Genomic DNA, 20118 nt, shown 5'->3' with positions numbered 1-20118 from the left:
CTTCACACTCCCATCCAAACCCACCACTTGGAAACCATAAGTGTGTGTGTCTATCAAGAGTACCTTGATGCTTTTAGTCCCTCTGCCAGGCATTACATAAATGGACCATCTGGAGCCTTTCAAAGCCATAAGCTTCTTTCATCGCTTTTTGTATGCATATCTTTGTTGTGAATTAAAAGAAAAGATTTTGTATTAGAGTTAAAATTACCCAAGCAAACAAATTGTTAAATTAATGAATAGTTTATGCTATTCAAAAATTTAATCATTTGTATTAAATGTTATACATTTATATATTTTTCCAATTGATTATTTTATTTTCCCAATTAATTGGTATGTCAACATTCATTCATATGCATTTGTATATCTATAGGTTATATAATTGTCTTCCACCCTCCCTTCCCACTCCCCTCCCTCTCAATGATGAAAGGCATGATGGTATGATGAACATTGTACATATACATTTCTTTTTTAACTTGTTTACAGATTAGTAAATTTTTACATGAGAAATTAGAACTAAGGGAGTAGGGCAACTAAATGGTGCAGTGGATAGAGCACTGGCACTGGAGTTAGTAGTACCTGAGTTCAAATCTCACTTCAGACACTTAATAATTACCTAGCTGGGTGATCTTGGGCAAGTCACTTAGAGAAAGGAAAAATAAAGAAAATATTTGGTAGGAAGGAAAAACATAAGATAAATTTTTAAAAAGTGAATATAGTGTTCATTGAGATTATGTAGTTTACTTTTTTATTTTGTTCATTTTTCTTATAAATATATATTTTCTAGCAGAAATTTCTTCTTATGAATTATTGAATGAACATAATCCAACAAAACACGTTATTGGCTATGCTAGAAGGTCACTGTTTTTCTAGTACAATGCTCCTTGAAAATTCTTGGAGAAGTTTCATTATTAACTTTGATGGAAATGCCAAGAACCACTTGAAGACTACAGCCTTCATAATCCTGCCATCTGTCTGAACCTCCACCTACCTGGTGAATAAATTTTTTGATTCTTAACAAACTTTACCAGGACTAAGACCCCTTACCTGGATAGTTGTTCCTCTTTATTGCTAACTGCCTGCCTAATTAGAATTCTGCTAAACACCCTTTCTGCTTGCATTAAGCATGTTAGAATAGGTTTTGACTATTACTAAAAATATTTATTTACTGTCCTTTTCCCACATAGAAGGAGATTTTTGGTTTTAACTAACATTCAGGTCCATATGAATTAGCATTGTTCTTAAGTTCAGAATTCTTTTTTTACAACTTCCTGCAATGTGAGTTTTTCTTTATTCCTAATCCTGATTCTTCTTTTATCTAGTCTATCTCTTAACTAGTTATACTAGTTACATCTAGTTACACTAGCAATATTTTTTTCTAATGACTTTAAGATGTCATTACAGTTATTTCCCTTTTTCCTTTCCCTAAAATTATTCCTTATGAACAATTATCATTTATTGCTAAAATAACATCCTTAAGAAAATGAGTTTGATTTTGAGTGTAACCCTTTCTTTACTGTTCACCATCAGGGTTGGGGGAAGAGATGAGAACAAGTCATGGACCCCATGACCCAAGTCAGTCTTACCCAAGAAACTTTAAAATAACATATTGGACCTGCCATCCAAAATCTGTGATGAGAGGGATGAAATTAATGAAAGATAAGAGGAGAGGTTTAGCCTGGGTCCCACACTCACTGGATTCAATGTATATATATAAATTTTGGGAAGAAAGGGTTGTTCAGTATCATAGAGACAAGGTCCATTTGTTTTGACAGGTTTTCCCTTCCCCCCACCGCCAGCTATTCAGAAGTTCTTAACAAAATCTCCCAGATGGTCCTATGACAAGCTTTTTGAACTTATTTTCTATCTCCATTCAGGGTAAAGGTTTAAAAAATTATTTAAAGTAAGAAATTGTTTTATTGGGTGATATAAGAGACTTAGAGTGCTAGAACAGTTGTCATCCTGTACAGCTTCTTCCTCCCTATAGTAGAAGGGAGAAGCTACCAGATGAGGTAGAGGTTTGAATATACATAATTTAACAAATTTTCTATCTCTCAGGATGAATAAATGATTGTATACAGGTGAAGTATTTTTATGTAGTACTTTCTTGGGCTTTTGAGTTAGAGGGCATCCTTGTTCACCTCTTCCTCTTTTTTGTTGTACGGATGCATTTAATTTACTACTCAGTCAGAAATCCATGATTATACCAAAGGAAAACTTATCCCTCCCAGACCTTTCCTTCTTGCCAGCCTCAATGTGTAAGGATTATTCATATATCTTATATTGGGGAGAGGATGGTCTGTGAGTTCATGGTCTCTAAGGTAAGCCTGTATTTGATCCATGGCCACCTCTCTTTTATTTATTTTTCTCTTCTTTCCTTTGGTAGAGAAACAAAAGGCAGCTGACATCTTCCCCTATTTTGGTGGTACCCAGTTAGGCTACCATAAGACCACTCCCCCTCTAAATACTTCTTCCCACCAGTTTTTGAAAGTCATCATTTTATTCTTTCACCTTGAATCTTGGCTAATACTTAGGAGTGCTGGCCAGTTAGTAAAGAACAGATAGTAAAGACATCAGAAAATGAAACCACAGCTTAAAGAGAAGAGGACAGAATAGATTTAAAATTTGCATTGTTCTTTTATCCTTTAGTTAAAGAGTAGTCATAATTTACAATTAAATTGAAGAAGTTGAGAGCCATGAGGGACTTTATAGTCTTAAAAAATATCTGGAAAATGGTGAATTTGATGTTTCAATTCAGTAATATTCTCAAGTAAAATTTTCTTTTCCTTATATATATCAACCCTTGAATTTGCAAATATATTTACATTTTCAAATATTACTATCTAATCATGTTTCCAAAATATTATTCATTTTTCTTGATTTTCCTTATTATCAGAATCCTTAACTTTATTCATCTTAATTTGTTATGAGATGAGATTAAGTTCTTTCCCTGGTAAATTATTCTAAGTCATGTATTATCATAAATCATTGTATGTTTATGTAACTGTGGGGAGCAAATTAAGCCATTCCTTAGTAGTAATATATTTATTTTCTTTATTTCCAATAATATAGAGATAAAGTTAAGAAACTCCCAAACCAGATCTCTTTTTGCCCACCTGTAAGCACTTCCAAAAAGATAATGATAAAGTTTTTGTGATTTTTGGCATTTTTATTCTTTGTTATTTAGTCATCACAAGCTCCAGGTCACCCAGGTCCTGGTATTTCATTTTTCTCTTGGTCTGTTCTAGGGAGATCTTTGTCATCCTTCCCTGACCTAAATTACCAACTGCCTCTCTCAGCTTCTCTTTTCAGATAAGCTTTTCTTACCACTGAAGCCAAACCAATGGATTCCTGGGTTTTTGAACTTCCAATTCCTACATACTCTCTCAGCTACCCCTCCCATCCCCCTTGCCCCTACCTCTTGCCTATTGGTTCAAAAAGTCTGTGATAAAACACTATGCCCTTACTCAACTTTTCTAAATACAAACTAAGTGCTAAGTCCTTTAGTACAATTTGACACACAATTCCTTTTATATCTAGATAGATGACATTCGTCTTTAATTTTTTAGAAGATCATGGCATCAGGGAAGTGATTTTATGATGTGCACATGATGGGGACCTGTGCTAAGTCACCAGCCTTGCTTTTTCCTCCAGAACCATCTGGGTTCAGTGGCCAGATATGAATCAGGAAAACTAGAGGTAGTCCTGTATGTGAGGCAGTCAGGGTTAAGAAACTTGCCCAAGGTCACACACCTAGTTAAATAAAGATAGAGATGAGGATAAGAAACTTATAGTTACATATATATATATATATATATTTATGAAATTGTAACTTTATAAGTACAAACAAAAATTTATATATACCTACCTACATACATATACACATATATGTAGATGTATCAGAGTGGAGATCCTTTTTCTGGCAAACATTAAATTTAAAAATTAGCTAAATATATTTGGTCAAGTGTTTAATTAATTCATACCTAAAAAACTTCTATAGTTATTGAATTTCAAATCCCACCTGATGCTTCCTTGACTGCTTCAGACCAAATGATTGCAGGGTCCTTAATAAGGTCTAGGGCCAGATAATCCTCCCAACAAGTCTCTCTCTCTCTCTCTCTCTCTCTCTCTCTCTCTCTCTCTCTCTCTCTCTCTTTCTCTCTCTCTCTCTTTTCTCTCTCTCTCTATATATATGTATATATATATGTGTATATATATATACATATATATATATATATATATATATATATATTTTCTTTTTGCATCATTGCTACTTCCTAAACTGTTGCTATCCCTTCATCTCCCTAATACCATCTTCTGCCTCTAAAGTGGAGCACATCTCCTATAGTAATCTTCTGCATGGATTCTCTTTTTATTTCAGGAATCTCCAGAAACTTGAAAATGAAGACACATTTATTAAAGAGAAACTATTCACCCAAGAGGTCATTCTCTCAGTATGTTTCCAACATAAATATTTGATTTCATTTTTTTATTTTTTAAAGAAAGATTTTATTTATTTTGAGCTTTACAATTTTCCCTCATTCTTGCTTCGCTCCCCCCACCCCCACAGAAACTTTCTGTTAGTATTTACATTGGTTCCATGTTATATATTGATTTCAGTTGCATGTGATGACAGAGAAATCATATCTTTAAGGAAGAAAAATAAAGTATGAGATACTAAAATTACATAATGACATAACACTGTTTTCTTCCTAATTTAAAAGTAATAGTCTTTGGTCTTTGTTCAAAGTCCATAATTCTTTCTCTGGATACAGATGTAATTCTTCATTGCATATTGCTCAAAATTGTCCCTGGTTGTTGCACTGAGGAGATGAGCAAGTCCATCAGGGATGATCTTCACCCCTATATTGCTGTTAGGGTATACAATGTTTTTCTGGTTCTGCTTATCTTGCTCAGCATAAATTCATGCAAATCTTTCCAGGCTTCCCTGAATTCCCATCCTTCCTGGTTTCTAATGGAATAATAGTGTTACATGACACACATATAACATAGTTTGTTAAGCCATTCCCCAATAGAAGGACATTCACTTAATTTCCAAATTTTTTTGCCACCACAAACAAGGTTGCTATAAATATTTTTGTACAAGTGATGTCCCCCCCCCTTCTTAATCATCTCTTCAGGGTATAGACCCAGTAGTGATATTGCTGAGTCAAAGGGTATGAAAATTTTTGTTGCCCTCTTGGCATAATCCCAAATTCCTTTCCAGAAATGTTGGATGAGTTCACAGCTCCACCAACAATGTATTAGTGTCCCAGATTTCCTGCATCCCTTTCAACATTTATCATTGTCCTTTCTTGTCATATTGGCTCTTCTGAGAGGTGTGAGATGTTATCTCAGAGACATCTTAATTTGCATTTCTCTAACAAGTAATGATTTGGATAAATTTTTCATTTGACTATGAATTGCTTTGATTTCTTCAGCTGTAAATTCCCTTTGCATATCCTTTGGCCATTTGTAAATTGGGGAATGGCTTGTTTTTTTGAAAATTTGACTCAGTTCTCTGTTTATTTGTCAGAAACACGACTTGCAAAAATTGTTTCCCCATTTACTACATTTCTTTTGATCTTGATTACAGTGGTTTTGTCTGTGCAAGTTTTTTAATTTTAATTTAGTCAAAATTATCTAATTTGTTTAGAATGATGTTCTCTATCTCTTCCTTATTTCCAAACTATTTCCCTTTCCATAAATCTGACTGGTAAAGTACTTCTTGATCTTCTAGTTTGCTTATAGTATTGTTTATTATGTCTAAATCCTGTATCCATTTGGATTTTATCTTGGTATAGGTTGTGAGGAGTTGATCTAATCTAAATTTCTGCCATAATAACTTCCAATTTTCCCAACAGTTTTTATCGAAGAGAGAGTTTTTATTCCAATAACTGGACTCTTTGGGTTTATCAAACAGAAGATTACTGTAATCATTTTCTGCTATTGCACCTAGTTTATTCCACTGATCCACCAGTCTATTTCTTCGCCAATAGCAGATAGTTCTGATGGCTGATGATTTATAATACAATTTTAGATCTGATAAGACTAAGCCATGTTCTTTTGCACTTTTTTTCATTGAATACCTGGAAATTCTTGACTTTTTATTTCTCCATATAAATTTACTTACAACTTTTTTCCTAACTCATTAAAGTAAATAAATATATTCAATTTTAAAACTATGAATATATATATATAATATATAATATATTTTCATGGAAAATTTACTTGTGTGAGAACTAGTGGTGGGATGCAAATAAATTATCAACCAGTTTGTTGCACTCAACATAAAATTAGGTTTTTGATTCTGCTGAACAGGTGTGAACAAGTTGGATTTTACCACTGATGAGAACGTAGAATCCTAGAGTCAGGATATACTTCAGATTAAAGGTAGCATCTGAATTGAGTCTTGAAGTAATCTAGGAATTCTAAAAGCCAGAGTTGAAGAGAAAAGGAATCCTAGTCATGCAGAGTCATTGTACAGGAACATATAGGGAACAATTGAGTGTATATGTAAGGAACGGTAGTACAGCTGGTCTATAGTTTATGTAAATAACAATAAAGTGTAATAATGCAGGAAAGATAATATTGAGTTAATTTGTGAAAGATTTTAATTGTGAAATAGAAGAGTTTATTTCTGATACTCAAAACACTATTTGTCCCTGGAGTTTGCTGCATTGGCAACAGTTTCACTGTCAGCAGTGTGGAGGATAGATTGAGTGGAAACAGATTTAAGATAGAGAGACCAAATAGAAAAACTATTGTTTAAACACAAGGTGACGAAAATTTGAATTTGGATAGAAGGAATGTAAATAGAAGGAAGTGGGTGATATGAGGGAAACAATATGATTTTACCATAGATTGGCTATGTGGTAAACAGAAAAGAATTGTAAAGAATAATATGAGGTTATAAACCTGGGAGAATTGTAATCTATTGTTTCACTCAACAGAATGACTGGATTTTTATAAAATATTGGATTTTTTGTGTGGGTTAGCAATTTCAGTATTGGACATAGTGAGTTTTTGATATTTATGGAGCATCTAATTTGAAATGTCCAAGCAATAATAGTTGATTGGAGCCAAGTTGAGGAACTAGGGTTGGATTTAAATTTCTTGAAGTCATCATAATAAATAATAAATTAAATAAAAAGATGATGTTGATGATGATGATGAAGATAAGGCAAATGGTACTCATATTTCTGATGATACTGAGCCTGATGTTCCTGATGATAAAGAGGAGATGGAGGAGGAGGGGGAAGGCAGAGACAGAGAGAATACAAGGAGGTAATACTAACGTAGTTGAAACCAAGGAGTGTATTCTATGTTAAATTTCCTCAACGTTATGAAATTGAGATCGTTAGCTAAAAAACTTAAAAAGATCATTGTTAACATTGAAGAAAACTGTTTCAGTGGATGAGAAGCCAAATTGCTAAATATATATTCTTTGATTCAGCAAAAATCAATTTTTTCCATATCATATTGAATATAATCCAAATTTTTATCCTAACATTTAATAGATCTTTATAACCTTGAATTAATCTAAAATACTCCTCATTTCTCACTATATTTAAGCAACTTTCCTTCATTTATTCTAACACCATAAAGTACCAGACTATTCACCATTCAACTGAAGTAATGTTTCTCTTTTGCCCTATCATCATACCATTCTCCTCTTTTTTTTAGCCAATAATCTTTGAATTTCATAATATCAAGGCAATTTCACAAAAAATTAATCAGTTTTAACTGCTTTAGTATCATCTTCCTGTATTCTCTTCTCTCTCTCTCTCTCTCTCTCTCTCTCTCTCTCCTCTCCTCTCCTCTTTATCCTCAGGATCATCAACCTCAGTGTCCATCAGAATTATCAGTATCATTATCATTAGCTTCATCATCATCTAATTCTTTTTCGTTCATTTATTTATTATTTATTATGATGACATTCGTTCTCTCCCACCACATTTATAACATGTAATCCATTATTCATGAGACATTTCCTTATCAACAAAATGAAAAATATATAGCATTCTTCAGGTCTCTCCTGCCACTCTACCTCTGCCATGCCTATACCCTCCATTTTGTATTATGGTTTTGCCATGTGTAAATGGTCTCCCTGTTGATTTCATGAGGTCCAGATCTAATGAGAGAATACATGTAAAGTACTTTACAATTGATACATTTTATATACATCTGTATTTTTATTGGTTATCTTTGTCTTTCCCTTTAGAATTTTTTTCATTTTATTTATTTTCATTCACATGAACATGTATATTTTTAAGTTACAAAATTTCCTTTCAACCTCCCTTCCCAGCCCCCTCCCCTTGGTCCAACAGTCAGGGTAGCCTTGTACATATATATTTTGATGAACATATTTCCATATTAGTTATTTTTGTATGAGGAATTAGGATTAAGGGAAAGATAAATATATATGTACATGTATATATATATATATATATTTATATGATATATAATTTTTATAAAGTGTTCCTCAGATTCTGGCTGCTTTTTTTGTATGTGTTTTGTTTTGTGGTTTTTTTTTTGTTTGTTTTTCTTCCTCTGTATTGGAATAACATAGTCTATAGCCAGTCAAATACAGTTATCCTAGCTCTCTGAACTGCTGAGAGATGCCTTCAGAATTAATCATGTAAAGTGAGCAGTTATTAATGTTATTTTTTCTTTGTTTTGGTTTAAAATCAATCAGCCTCCTCATTTTCATTTGGAAGCAAACCATGAAATAATCAAACTATAAGCCTCCAAATATATTTAAACATTTTAGTCATTAAAATAATTACATTAAGTTGATCACTCAATGATTTATTTGAATGATGACAAAAATGAAAAAAAAAACTTGACAAAATAGGTGAAAATTTTTGTCTTATAAATATACTACTTTATTAACATTCTGAAACCCTGAGAACTTACTTATATTTTCTAAAACTTTTTTTAAAATTAAAAATTATTAAATTATAATAAAAAGGCTTAAAACTTTATATAATCATTTATTTTATATTAATATGCTAGAACAGGGGCAGGGGCAGCTAGTTAATACAATAGTACAATAGAAAGTACAATAGAAAGAATTCTGAACTTGAAATTTCTTCCCAATCATATCTGGCCTCAGATACTTATTAGATGTGTAACTCTGGGCAAGTTATTTAATTTTATCTTAGTTTCCTCATCTAGAAAATGAGTAATAGAATTAAAGGTAAGTGTTCTACTATCTTTGGAAGATAATCCCAGGGTTGTAAGATTTGCACACAATTGAAACAATGAACAACAATAACAAATTTTCAAACAGGACTTAAAAATAGACAGTTCTGATATTATTAAATGTTTAGGTGAAAGAACTTATTTTTATTTACTCTTAGTGGCCTACATTTCCAATACTTTGAAGGTTTTCAGACACAGATTTCCACTTAAGAAACCTTAGCAATGTATGCTTTCAAAGTTTAGTTATATTCAGTTACCTTGCTTGCTTGAAATGAGACATTCAACATAAAAGTATCACCTAGAGCAGGCCCTAGGCAAACTATAATGAAGGCAGTTTGTCTTTAGAGTTTTCTCTTCATTTAAAACTACCAAAGATATCACATTATAAGTCTCCTCATGATTCCGTCTACCTGCACAGGGACATTCAACTCTGAAAATCTCTTCATAAAATTAAATATATTTTTAAAATGTATTAAATTCCTACTATCTTGAGTAGCAGGTTCTTATGTTCTAGGAAAGCTACCAACTTTTTATAGTTTATATAATTTTTTTTATAAATTAACAAATCTTTATTAACTGTCCACAATATGCCAGGAACTATACTAGATGGTAGGAAGGAAAATAAAACAAAACCAAAAAATGCTAAACTTCACACTGGCCATTTGAAGCTTGTATTCTATTAGAAAAGTCAAAAGTTTGAAAGTCAGCATGGTGCAATGGACTTAAATTTGGGGTCATGAAAACCTGGATTCAAATTTTGCCTCAAACAAGAGGTCTTTGTGTCTATTATAGACTTAGTTGTGTCATCATGGACAAATCATTTAATCTCTAATGGACTCAGTTTCTTCATCATATACATAAAAAATTTTATACATGTATATGTCTGTATTTGTGGGTTAGAGTCAACCTTTAAAATCATTCTACTCTAAAAGTTTGATCCTATGATTTTCCAAGTAAATATATATATATATATATATATATATATATATATATATATATATATAAAATAGAACATAATTTATATTTTCCCAAATTATTTTTGAAAATTAAGACCCACACTTTAGTTTCAGAAAAAAATCCCTAATTTCCACATACGTGATAAAAGTCTAATTGCTTAACACTTGTGTATGTTATAGGGAGATGTGAAAAATATCATCTTTTAATGGATTGTAAGTTAAAAAATAATCAATGATTTGACAAAGCACAAAAAAATTAATGTTATCTTGAGCTATTTTAAGAGAAGTATAGTATCTAAGAATCAGAGAAGTAATATTCTTGTTGAATTCTGCCTAGGTTAGAACACATTAGTTACAGGTGTCACATTTTAAGATTAAAAAGAAAAGTCCATAAAGAATCTAAGGAGATTTCAATTCATTTTATATGTGCATTGATAATAGTAATAGAGGGATGCTTAACATGAGGAATAAAAAACAAGGGAGGATATATTTGCTATTTTTAAATATTTGAAGATTTAAAATGTGAAAGAAACATCGTACTTGGAATGTCCACTCAGGCCAAAAACAATAAATAATTTTGATATCTCCTATAACCTCACATGAATGTGAGAGACATCAAATGTTAACAGTTCTTCTTCAAGCCCTCTGACCTCTATTCTTTCCTTTAAATTTCTATTTATACTTTTCCTTAACCCTTGGGTTCTGAGTTACTAAATATATCTTACTAATTAGTCATCCTGCTGTATATCTTTTGACTTTCAGCAATCCCATTTATTGCCGAAATATTCATTTTTCAGAAAATACCACATTTGTCATGTAATTCACAACTTCAATGTCTCCTTTTCTCTTTGAGTAAAGTTATCAACTACTTAGACAAAGCCTTCTCCAATCTAATCTCAAGACACTTTTATAATTTCATGTGTGTCTCTTATTCAAGCTAAAATCTATTGACTTTCAAAAGATGCCTTAACTTCTGCTATCTCTGTCCTGCCTCATATGATTTCCACTCCATAATACTGCCTCCTGTTTTCATAACCTCCAAATCCTTCCCAAATTTTGGGCCTATCTGATTAGCATCTTTCTCCCATAATATATTCTAAAACCATTCCAGTATCTATCCCTCTTATGTCTCTAATTTATTTTTTAGATTTTGAGTCCTTTATTATTTTATAAATTTTCAGAAACTTAGACATGATTTTTACAACTGATTGATGCTTATAGTTTTTGGTACTTTGTTCTCAAAGAAGACCAAGAAAACAGCGAGATGATGTCATGACAAATACATAAACTGGATTTTAGTAACAGGGAATGCTGTACTAAATCACCAGTATCATTTTCTCCCACAGACAGTGACCAGGTATGAATCAGGATAACTTAAGTTGACCTTGGATGTGAAGTAACCATGGTTAAGGGGACTTGTCCAAGGTCACAATTCTAGTAGGTGTCAAGTGGAGGCTGGATTCAAACTCCCCTCCTCCTGACTCTAATGACTGTGCTCTCTTCACTGAGTTACCTAGTATCCCAACAATGACTAATCTTATAGAAACTTTATATCATTTTATTTGTTTAAATTTTGTGCCTTGACTTTTTTCTCTAGCTCTTTGCTATGAAGATCCAAGCCTTTTTCTTCTTTATATCTTCTGTCAAGTCAAATGGATTTCCTAAATAGGAAATACTTATAAATTGTTTTTACATTGGCTATGTTTAGCAAGAACTATTGGGAATTTTAATGGGTATAATAATATCGAATAAACATTAGATATCAGTCATCAAAGTTTTCCAAACCAATCTGTCATATAAAGTTCACTTAACATGAAATCAGTGCTCACAGATATTTACATTAAGCAAAGGAATAGTGTTTTATTCCTGAAAGAATCTAAGATTAAGTCTCACTGGAAGAGGTAGCATTTGACTTCAGAAGGAGAAATGGATGAATGAATGAGGATACTGAAATTTAAGAGAAATTGAATCAAGATTTGGAAATCAATTTGTTAGCTGAAATCTGAGAAAACTCCATCATTACTTATAAGAGTGGATATGTTGTTGAGGGATTGATAATAGAATAAAACTTTGAACCACACTGAGTAGTAGAATAACATGGAGAATAATTAGCAGTAGAACTTAAGAATTTCCAGAAATGAAGCTTCCACTAAAATGATGTAATTGAAATATGCAATTGATAAAATCAACATGATTTTGTAGTTTTCTCCAGTGACAGAAAGGGCAAAAGTCTTTGTCAACTCAAGAGTGATGGTAAAAAGGAGATAAATAATGGAAATTCTAAGATCCAAGAGATTCTAGGGGGGGGGGGAAACGAATTAATCATTAAGCTGCAGGGACAACTAGGTGGCATAGTGGATAAAGCACTGGCCCTGGAGTCAGGAGTACCTGGGTTCAAATCCAGTCTCAGACACTTAATAATTACCTAGCTGTGTGGCCTTGGGCAAGCCACTTAACCCCATTTGCCTTGCAAAAACCTAAAAAAAATCATTAAGCTGCAGACTATCATATCAAACCTTGATATGAAGACAAAGCCAATGTGAGAGAAGAGTAATGGAATAATGGGCAGACTTCAAGATAAAAACAGAGAGAAGGGGTTAAGGATAATCAAGAATTTGAGGGGTTATGGCTTTACTTGTATGCAGCTTTATGTGTGTGTGTGTGTGTGTGTACATATATATATATATATATATATATATATATATATATATATATATATATATATATATATATACATAAATATACACAGAGACAGACATTTTATAAGAATCAGAAGGAAGTAGACCTTAGAATCCACCTTTTTTCAACCACTTTATTTGATAGATAAAGGAACTGAGATCCAAAGAGTTCAGTGATTTGTCCCAGTTTATAAAAAATAAGAAAATGAACTCATATTCTCTAATGAATTTAGTTTTCAGACTTGTTACTTATTGGATCTCTGTCTTTATGGAAAATCTAATAGAATTAAATGCAATAGGGATAAATTTGGTATTTCATTAATTATTTTAATACTTAAATATATATACTTCCTCACTTTTATTTCAAGTAAGCCTGACAACCACCTGGGTAGATAAAAAGGATTATTTCCATTTGTTTTTAACTCAGGGAAAGAAGATGGTTTAAATAAAGCATTAAAAGTGATTTACCATGACTTGCACTAAATGTTTTATTTGCATCATTTCGTTGTTTGTTTTGTTTTCTGTCATTACTTTGTGAATTAACTGACTCTGTCAAGACTGTCAGGGAGTGCTATATGTTCTGCAAGCAAAGGAGATAATTCATAACTCAACTGAATCAATGGAGTACATGAATTATGCTCTTAAATGATCCTCAGTAGAGAGATAAAGATGATCTGTTACATTGCCAAAAGCTGTTAATCAGGTTATTTATGATAATGTCTATAATGTACAATGGAATATAATGGTACAAAGATCTTTTCAAATGCCCAATTTTTCCCAATTTTACTCTTCTTCTATGTATGTACATACTTGTATTTCCTACGAACTAATGTAAGGAATTATTTTAAAAAACTGGAAAGGTTTTGATAGGCATTCAGGAGAACACATCATTGGCAATTATACTTCCCCCTTTTAACTAAATATCTGTAAGACAGTTATTCTTAACATTTTTGGTGACCTGGTCCCATTGTCAATCTGATGGAGTCTGTGCATGATTTTTTCCAATAAAACAGAATATAGAGAATTCCAAGGAAAAGTAATTATGTAGAATATGAATTATATATATATATATCCATTTATATGCATGCACATATATGTATATGCATATACTAATATATGTATATATATGGAGAAAGATTTATTATATATTTATAACTCAATCAGTCAACAATCATTGGTTCAGCATCTAATAGGTACCTTATAAGTACTATGCAAATGTTTTACCTTTACATGTATTGAATATATCTCTTCCTCTCCTCTATAATATCAATACCTTGGTGCAGGCAATCATCTCCTTTTACCTGACTTATTGCAATAGAGTAGAGTCTGATTTGTGTCCCACAAGTCTCTTGCAAGTGCAATCCATTATTCACAATAGTAATGTTCCTCAAATTCAGGTCTGACCATGTTACTTACCCCACCCCCTGAACTCAATTGGTTCACTTTTGCCTATAGGATAAAATACATTATTCTCTAATTGGTATCCAAAGTTGTTCATAGCTAGCCCAATCCATAGCTTTCTAGTCTTCTTATGTCTTGCACCCTCTTTCCCCATGCATTATTTGATCTAATGCCATTGACTTCCTTGTTCTTTTTAGAAGAAGATGTTACATATCTGGGTTTTGTCAAGTTCCAGCTAAAAGTCAGTCCATTATAGGAAGACTTTCCTGAAAATTGCTAAATTTTAATGTCTTGCTTCTGTATATTATATGTTATTTATCTTATTAATATATACTTTCTTTATACTCAGTTGTTTGCATGCTGTCGCCCTTATTAGACTATAAACTCCGTAAGAGCAAGAACTGCACTCCTCCCATCCCCCTCCCCAAGTTTAGCAAATACTAGGCATTTTATTTTAGGCCAGTTTTTAAATAAAAAACAGTTAATATACTGATTTTCCAAGAAATTGTCTTCAGTCTTTGCCTCTCCATTTGTTCTTTTCTATTTCAACACAGATATTTGCAGCCAATGAAGCATCAAACTATTGGTTAGTTTGTCTGCCACAAGTTTCTCACCACAACAATCCATATTTTATTCAGTAATAAGAATGATTTTTTTTAGGTTTTAGCAAGGCAAATGGGGTTAAGTGGCTTGCCCAAGGCCACACAGCTAGGTAATTATTAAGTGTCTGAGACTGGATTTGAACTTAGGTACTCCTGACTCCAGGGCTGGTGCTTTATAAGAATGATTTTCTTAGAGCACAGGTTTGAACATATCACCCCTCCCCCACTTACCCCTGCATATACATTCAATAAATTCAAATGGCTCCCTATTGTCTGCAGGATCAAAATATCATATAGTCCCTTGTAGAAAAGGGTGACTTTCTGGTGACATAGTGAAAACTGAAACAATGACTCATCTAGCTTTTTTAATAAAATGAAGAAAGTTCTGAGAAATCTGAGGCATATTGTTAAATTAGAGAATGTTTGGTAAATTAGAGAATGTACAAAACCCTAAAAATGTAAGGAAAACTCTTACTCTTTTGGTATGGATATTCCATTCTATAACCGTTGGTGTCAAGGGAGAATAAATAAATCACAATTTCAGAAATAAAAAGGATCAAAAAGTAGGAGAAAACAACACCAAAGGAGGGAAAAAAAGAAACTCAAACTAGTATTCTCTAATTTTATATAGTGTCTGAATTCCAAATCAGCAGATCAGTATTTATTTTAGAGATTATTGATAATGGGTGTCAAGCGATTTTGTTGTTTGACTGGGTCAGGTCTCTTGGGTGTACTGTTGGAATGAGAATGGGAGGGGGAAGGTTTTGGGGTAAGTTTAGGTACTGATCCCTGACAATACAAGAAAAAATACTAGATTCTTAAGAACATAAACATTTTGGGAATGTATAGAAAATGAGTGGAGATCAGTTATCCTATCCTCACACACTTATTCTGATATTAATAGATAACTAGAATTCAAAGATGATTAATTAGAGATAGGAAATTAAACATTAAGAAAATCATAGGCAATGATAATAATTTTTGAAATTTTATTGTTTACACCACTGCATAGATTTAAACACACACATGTGTGTGTATGTGTGTGTGTGTGTGTGTATGTATACATTGGAGAGTAAGATTTCTGGAAAGGTAGAAAGGGTCTAAGTTATTAAAGATTTTAATGCCAAGCAGAAAACTTTGCATTTGATCCTGGAAGAAGAGGAAACCAATGAAGTTTATTTAGTAGAGTGTTGACACCGGCAAACTGCCTTTGGAAAATGATTTCAAGGACTAAATGGAAGATGGACAGGAGTTGGAATAGACCTGGAAGGTAGACCACTTAACAATCTACTTCAGTAGTTCATATTTTAGATAATGATAGACTGGACCAGGATGGGCAGTGTCAGGGGAGAAAGGAATACTTTTATGAGAGAGATTGCAGAGGAGAAATTCAATGTTCTAACAAACAAACAAAAAAAAAAACCTCACCTTTTCCTGGCATTCTTAAAACCTCCCATAAATCAATGTTAAATGCACACACACACACACACACACACACACACACACACACACACACAAACACACACACATACACACACACCCTCACACTCCCTAATCCTTGATAGAGAAGCAGCTCTTTGAATGAGAATTATAATTTTGATATACAAAGTCAGAGTAAATTTCTAAAGTCTTTAAGAAAAAAACTTTTGGTACAGGAGTTTCAATAGTCCAATAATAAATCTTGTAAGTTTGATTTCATTCTGTACTATCTTTAGCAGTAATTCCATTTAATTGAAGGATGTGTTTAATTTAATTTGGGTATGGCACTTGGAAATATTTTATGATTTCAAACTATTAAGACTGCTTATGCTTTCTCAGGAAACCTAGCACTTATATTTTTTATCACAAATCACAAGATTACTTGTATCAATACTAAAGAGATTTGAAGATATTATAGAAGTCATGTGACTACTCCTGAAAGTGAATTGTTTCTACTCATGTCTGTAATAATAATGTAGTTAAAAACCACTGTTTATTTTGTCTTTGTGCTCCTAAGAAGGTGGACACATAAGCACAACTGGAGAGGGAAGAAAGCAATGTATGTATGGGCTAACACTCACCCTAATAAAAATTCAATAGATTTAGTAACTCTGGTTCTTTGGTTCTCAATTGTTTGCTTCAAAAACAAAAAATTAATTGATACAGATATATTTATTTGAAGTTCTAAGCACCAACAATATGCAAGGCACTTTGCATTTCAAAGAATAAAGTCTTTCAACTCTTGCAAAGAATAGTTTAAATTAAAAGAAGGAAAATAAAAATACTTAGGTAAAGGTAAAATTTTGCTACTGATTTCATAATGACTTTTCATTCCTCTGAGTATGATCTATCTATCTATCTATCTATCTATCTATCTATCTATCTATCTGTATATCTATCTATCTCTATATCTATATATTTCTATATCTATATATCCACATATTTGTCTTTACACCTTTATTTACCCCTTAAGACAGGTGGAGAGATATTTTGTAATACTGAATACAATGTTTTACTTGGTGATAGGAAAAACACCAAACAAACAAAACACCTGTGTTCAATTCCTGATTGACTCTGAGATTTAGAAGCTGTAATACAGATAAGTCATTTAACTTTGATGAGCTTCTCCTTTAAAATGGGCATAAAAATTATGGTATCTTATAAAATTATATATTTGGATATTTAAAAGTTCTAGGTAAAAGTAATTTCAACTACTTATCCCAGTTGCTTTTTTGTAGAATGTTGATAGCATTTGCAATAACTATCTATTATGATTTTGTGTTTAAGTATAGATAGAAATATTGAAATATATTATATATTACCATATGTTAATGAACATATCTATATGTTACATGCTGATATATGTATATATACAATTATATTTATATATATGGATCATATATGTTTGTATGTGATATATGTATCCATATCCTGTGAAAGAGCTATTAAAGTGTTATGCCAACATTTTATAAATTAGGGAAGACAGTCAAATCAAGAATAAATACCTTTGCCTTTGTCATACAACTCCCAAATGTCTGAGGGAGAACTCCAGCTCATGCCTCTCCTGAACCCTGATTTGCTCTGCAAGAATCATTCTCCATAACTTCTTAAGGCAAAATAAATAAGACAAATTCAATTCAATAAACATTTATTAATAGCATACTATCTACCAATTACTTTACTAAATTCTGGGGACACAAATAAGAAAAATATAAACTCTATTCTGAAGGAAACTATAATCACACCATTTGAGAGGAAAACTACATAAAAGGAAGTTGGAAAGGGGGGGGGACTATAGCGTCCTCCTTTGGGGTTGTCTTCCATGGAAATGAAACCAAGCAGAAGTGCACATGGAAAACGGATTTGTTCAGTCATTTATAGTTAGGTCTGATTCTTTCTGATCACTGATTGTTTTGTCAAAAAAAAGTTTTGACTGATATCATAGAGTTATTTTCATTTCCTTCCTTTCATTTTTCTAGTTCATTTTACAGATGAAGAAAGAGAGACAAATGGGATTAAGTAACTTTTCCAGGATCACAGAGTTAGTAACTACCTAAAACCAGATTTAAATTCAGAAAGCTGAACCTTCCTGACTTCACTCTGTCCATTGTGCTAGCAAAGGCAAGCATTAAGAGGAATTTGGTGCTTCACCTCCCAGTCTTACAATTAGGGGGGAAAGGAACCTGAGGCAAGTGGGAGACTGTTAAATATACAAGGCTAAATTATCAGCACAGTTTTAAACATTGAAGTGATCAGATTGACCAGAAGGAAACATAGTTTTCAGGACTGAAACCAATCATGAACTACAGTATGAAACAGAAAATATATGAACTTCAGAGATTACATATATATATATACATATATATATATGCACATATAATATATAAATTACATTTTTATTTAAGATCTTATGAGTTATGTGTATGATTATATAGCAAACATATTCTTATACAAGTTTTCATCATATGGATATAAAAAAGTTATTTACATAAACAATAAATATATACAATACCTATATACAATTATGTATGTGCCTAAATAAAGATGTATGTATTACCTATGTTTTTGAATTATGTGATTTTTCAGAACTATAGTAATACATTTGATCTCTTTGAACCTCCGTTTTCTCCTTTATTTAAAAAGAAAGAAAAAAAGGATCTAAGAAATTAAATGATTTGTCCATGTGTGAAAACCAATATATTTCAAAGCTACGCTAAAAACATTTTTCTTACACACACACACACACACACACACACACAGAAATGCTTACAAAGAAAAAAAATGTACATTGTCCTCTCTCCTTGGTGCCTAGCATAAGGTGCTAAAATTTCATGTTTTTTGGTACTTTAAAATATTCAAAGTACTTTCTTGAAAGCCTTACATATATCTTCAAAATATTAAATATTTTAGTATTACCATTTTACAGGAAAATAATCCAAAACTCAGAGAAGATATTTACCCTTTTTTGTCTGCATTACTAAGAAGTCTATGAGAAGCTACTGAACTCACATCATCCTGACCCCATGTCCTGTACTCTCTGAAGAATGTTATCTTGCTTGCATTTTGCATATTGAAAATACTTAATGGATTATATTATTTGTTTGATTTTAAGGACTGACATTATAGTGGAATGAATAGGAATAAGTAATAAGTATACATCATAGAGTCAAGTAACATTTACAAATCTATTTATTTCAACTTTAAATTAAGATTATTTTATCAAAATAATTAAACGGAAAATCATTTATTAATATTTCTAACAGAAACTCAAATGCCAAAGCAGTAATGATTTAATCAAAAAGCTCTCCCATTTCTGTTAGATAAAATTAGAAAGGCATTAGAGGTTATGTGACCCAATACCTTTATTTTAAAGATGAGGAATTTGAAATCCAGAAAGGTTAAACAGTTGTCCAATAATTAAAAGGTAAAAAAAAAAAAGCCCAAAACTGTCTTCAGTACAGTATAAAATGCTTTCCTTACCATTCCTGGTGAGGGTGGTAGTACAAATATTATCCCCTATCAGCTTACTATGCTGATGCAAATTCGCATGTTAGAGAACATGAGAAGTTTTCTGAGGGAAATAAGTCTAGTACCTATGAGAGTCTGAAAAACATACAGTGACATTATGTAGCATATTTGTTTGTTTGAATGGAAGGCACTTTGGTTGGCTGCAGAGCTATTAGAAGATATTATTAGCTGGATTCTGCCATCTGTCACCTTCTAAAATCCTTTCAACTTCTCTTCTCCTCGTAGAGTGACCCTTTCAAGCAAAGGAAGATGGAAGCATGTTATGAAAGG

The sequence above is a fragment of the Macrotis lagotis genome, chromosome X (genome assembly GCF_037893015.1).
Source record: "Macrotis lagotis isolate mMagLag1 chromosome X, bilby.v1.9.chrom.fasta, whole genome shotgun sequence".
In the NCBI taxonomy this organism is placed as follows: Eukaryota; Metazoa; Chordata; class Mammalia; order Peramelemorphia; family Peramelidae; genus Macrotis; species Macrotis lagotis.
Note: the sequence above shows the minus strand (reverse complement) of the source record.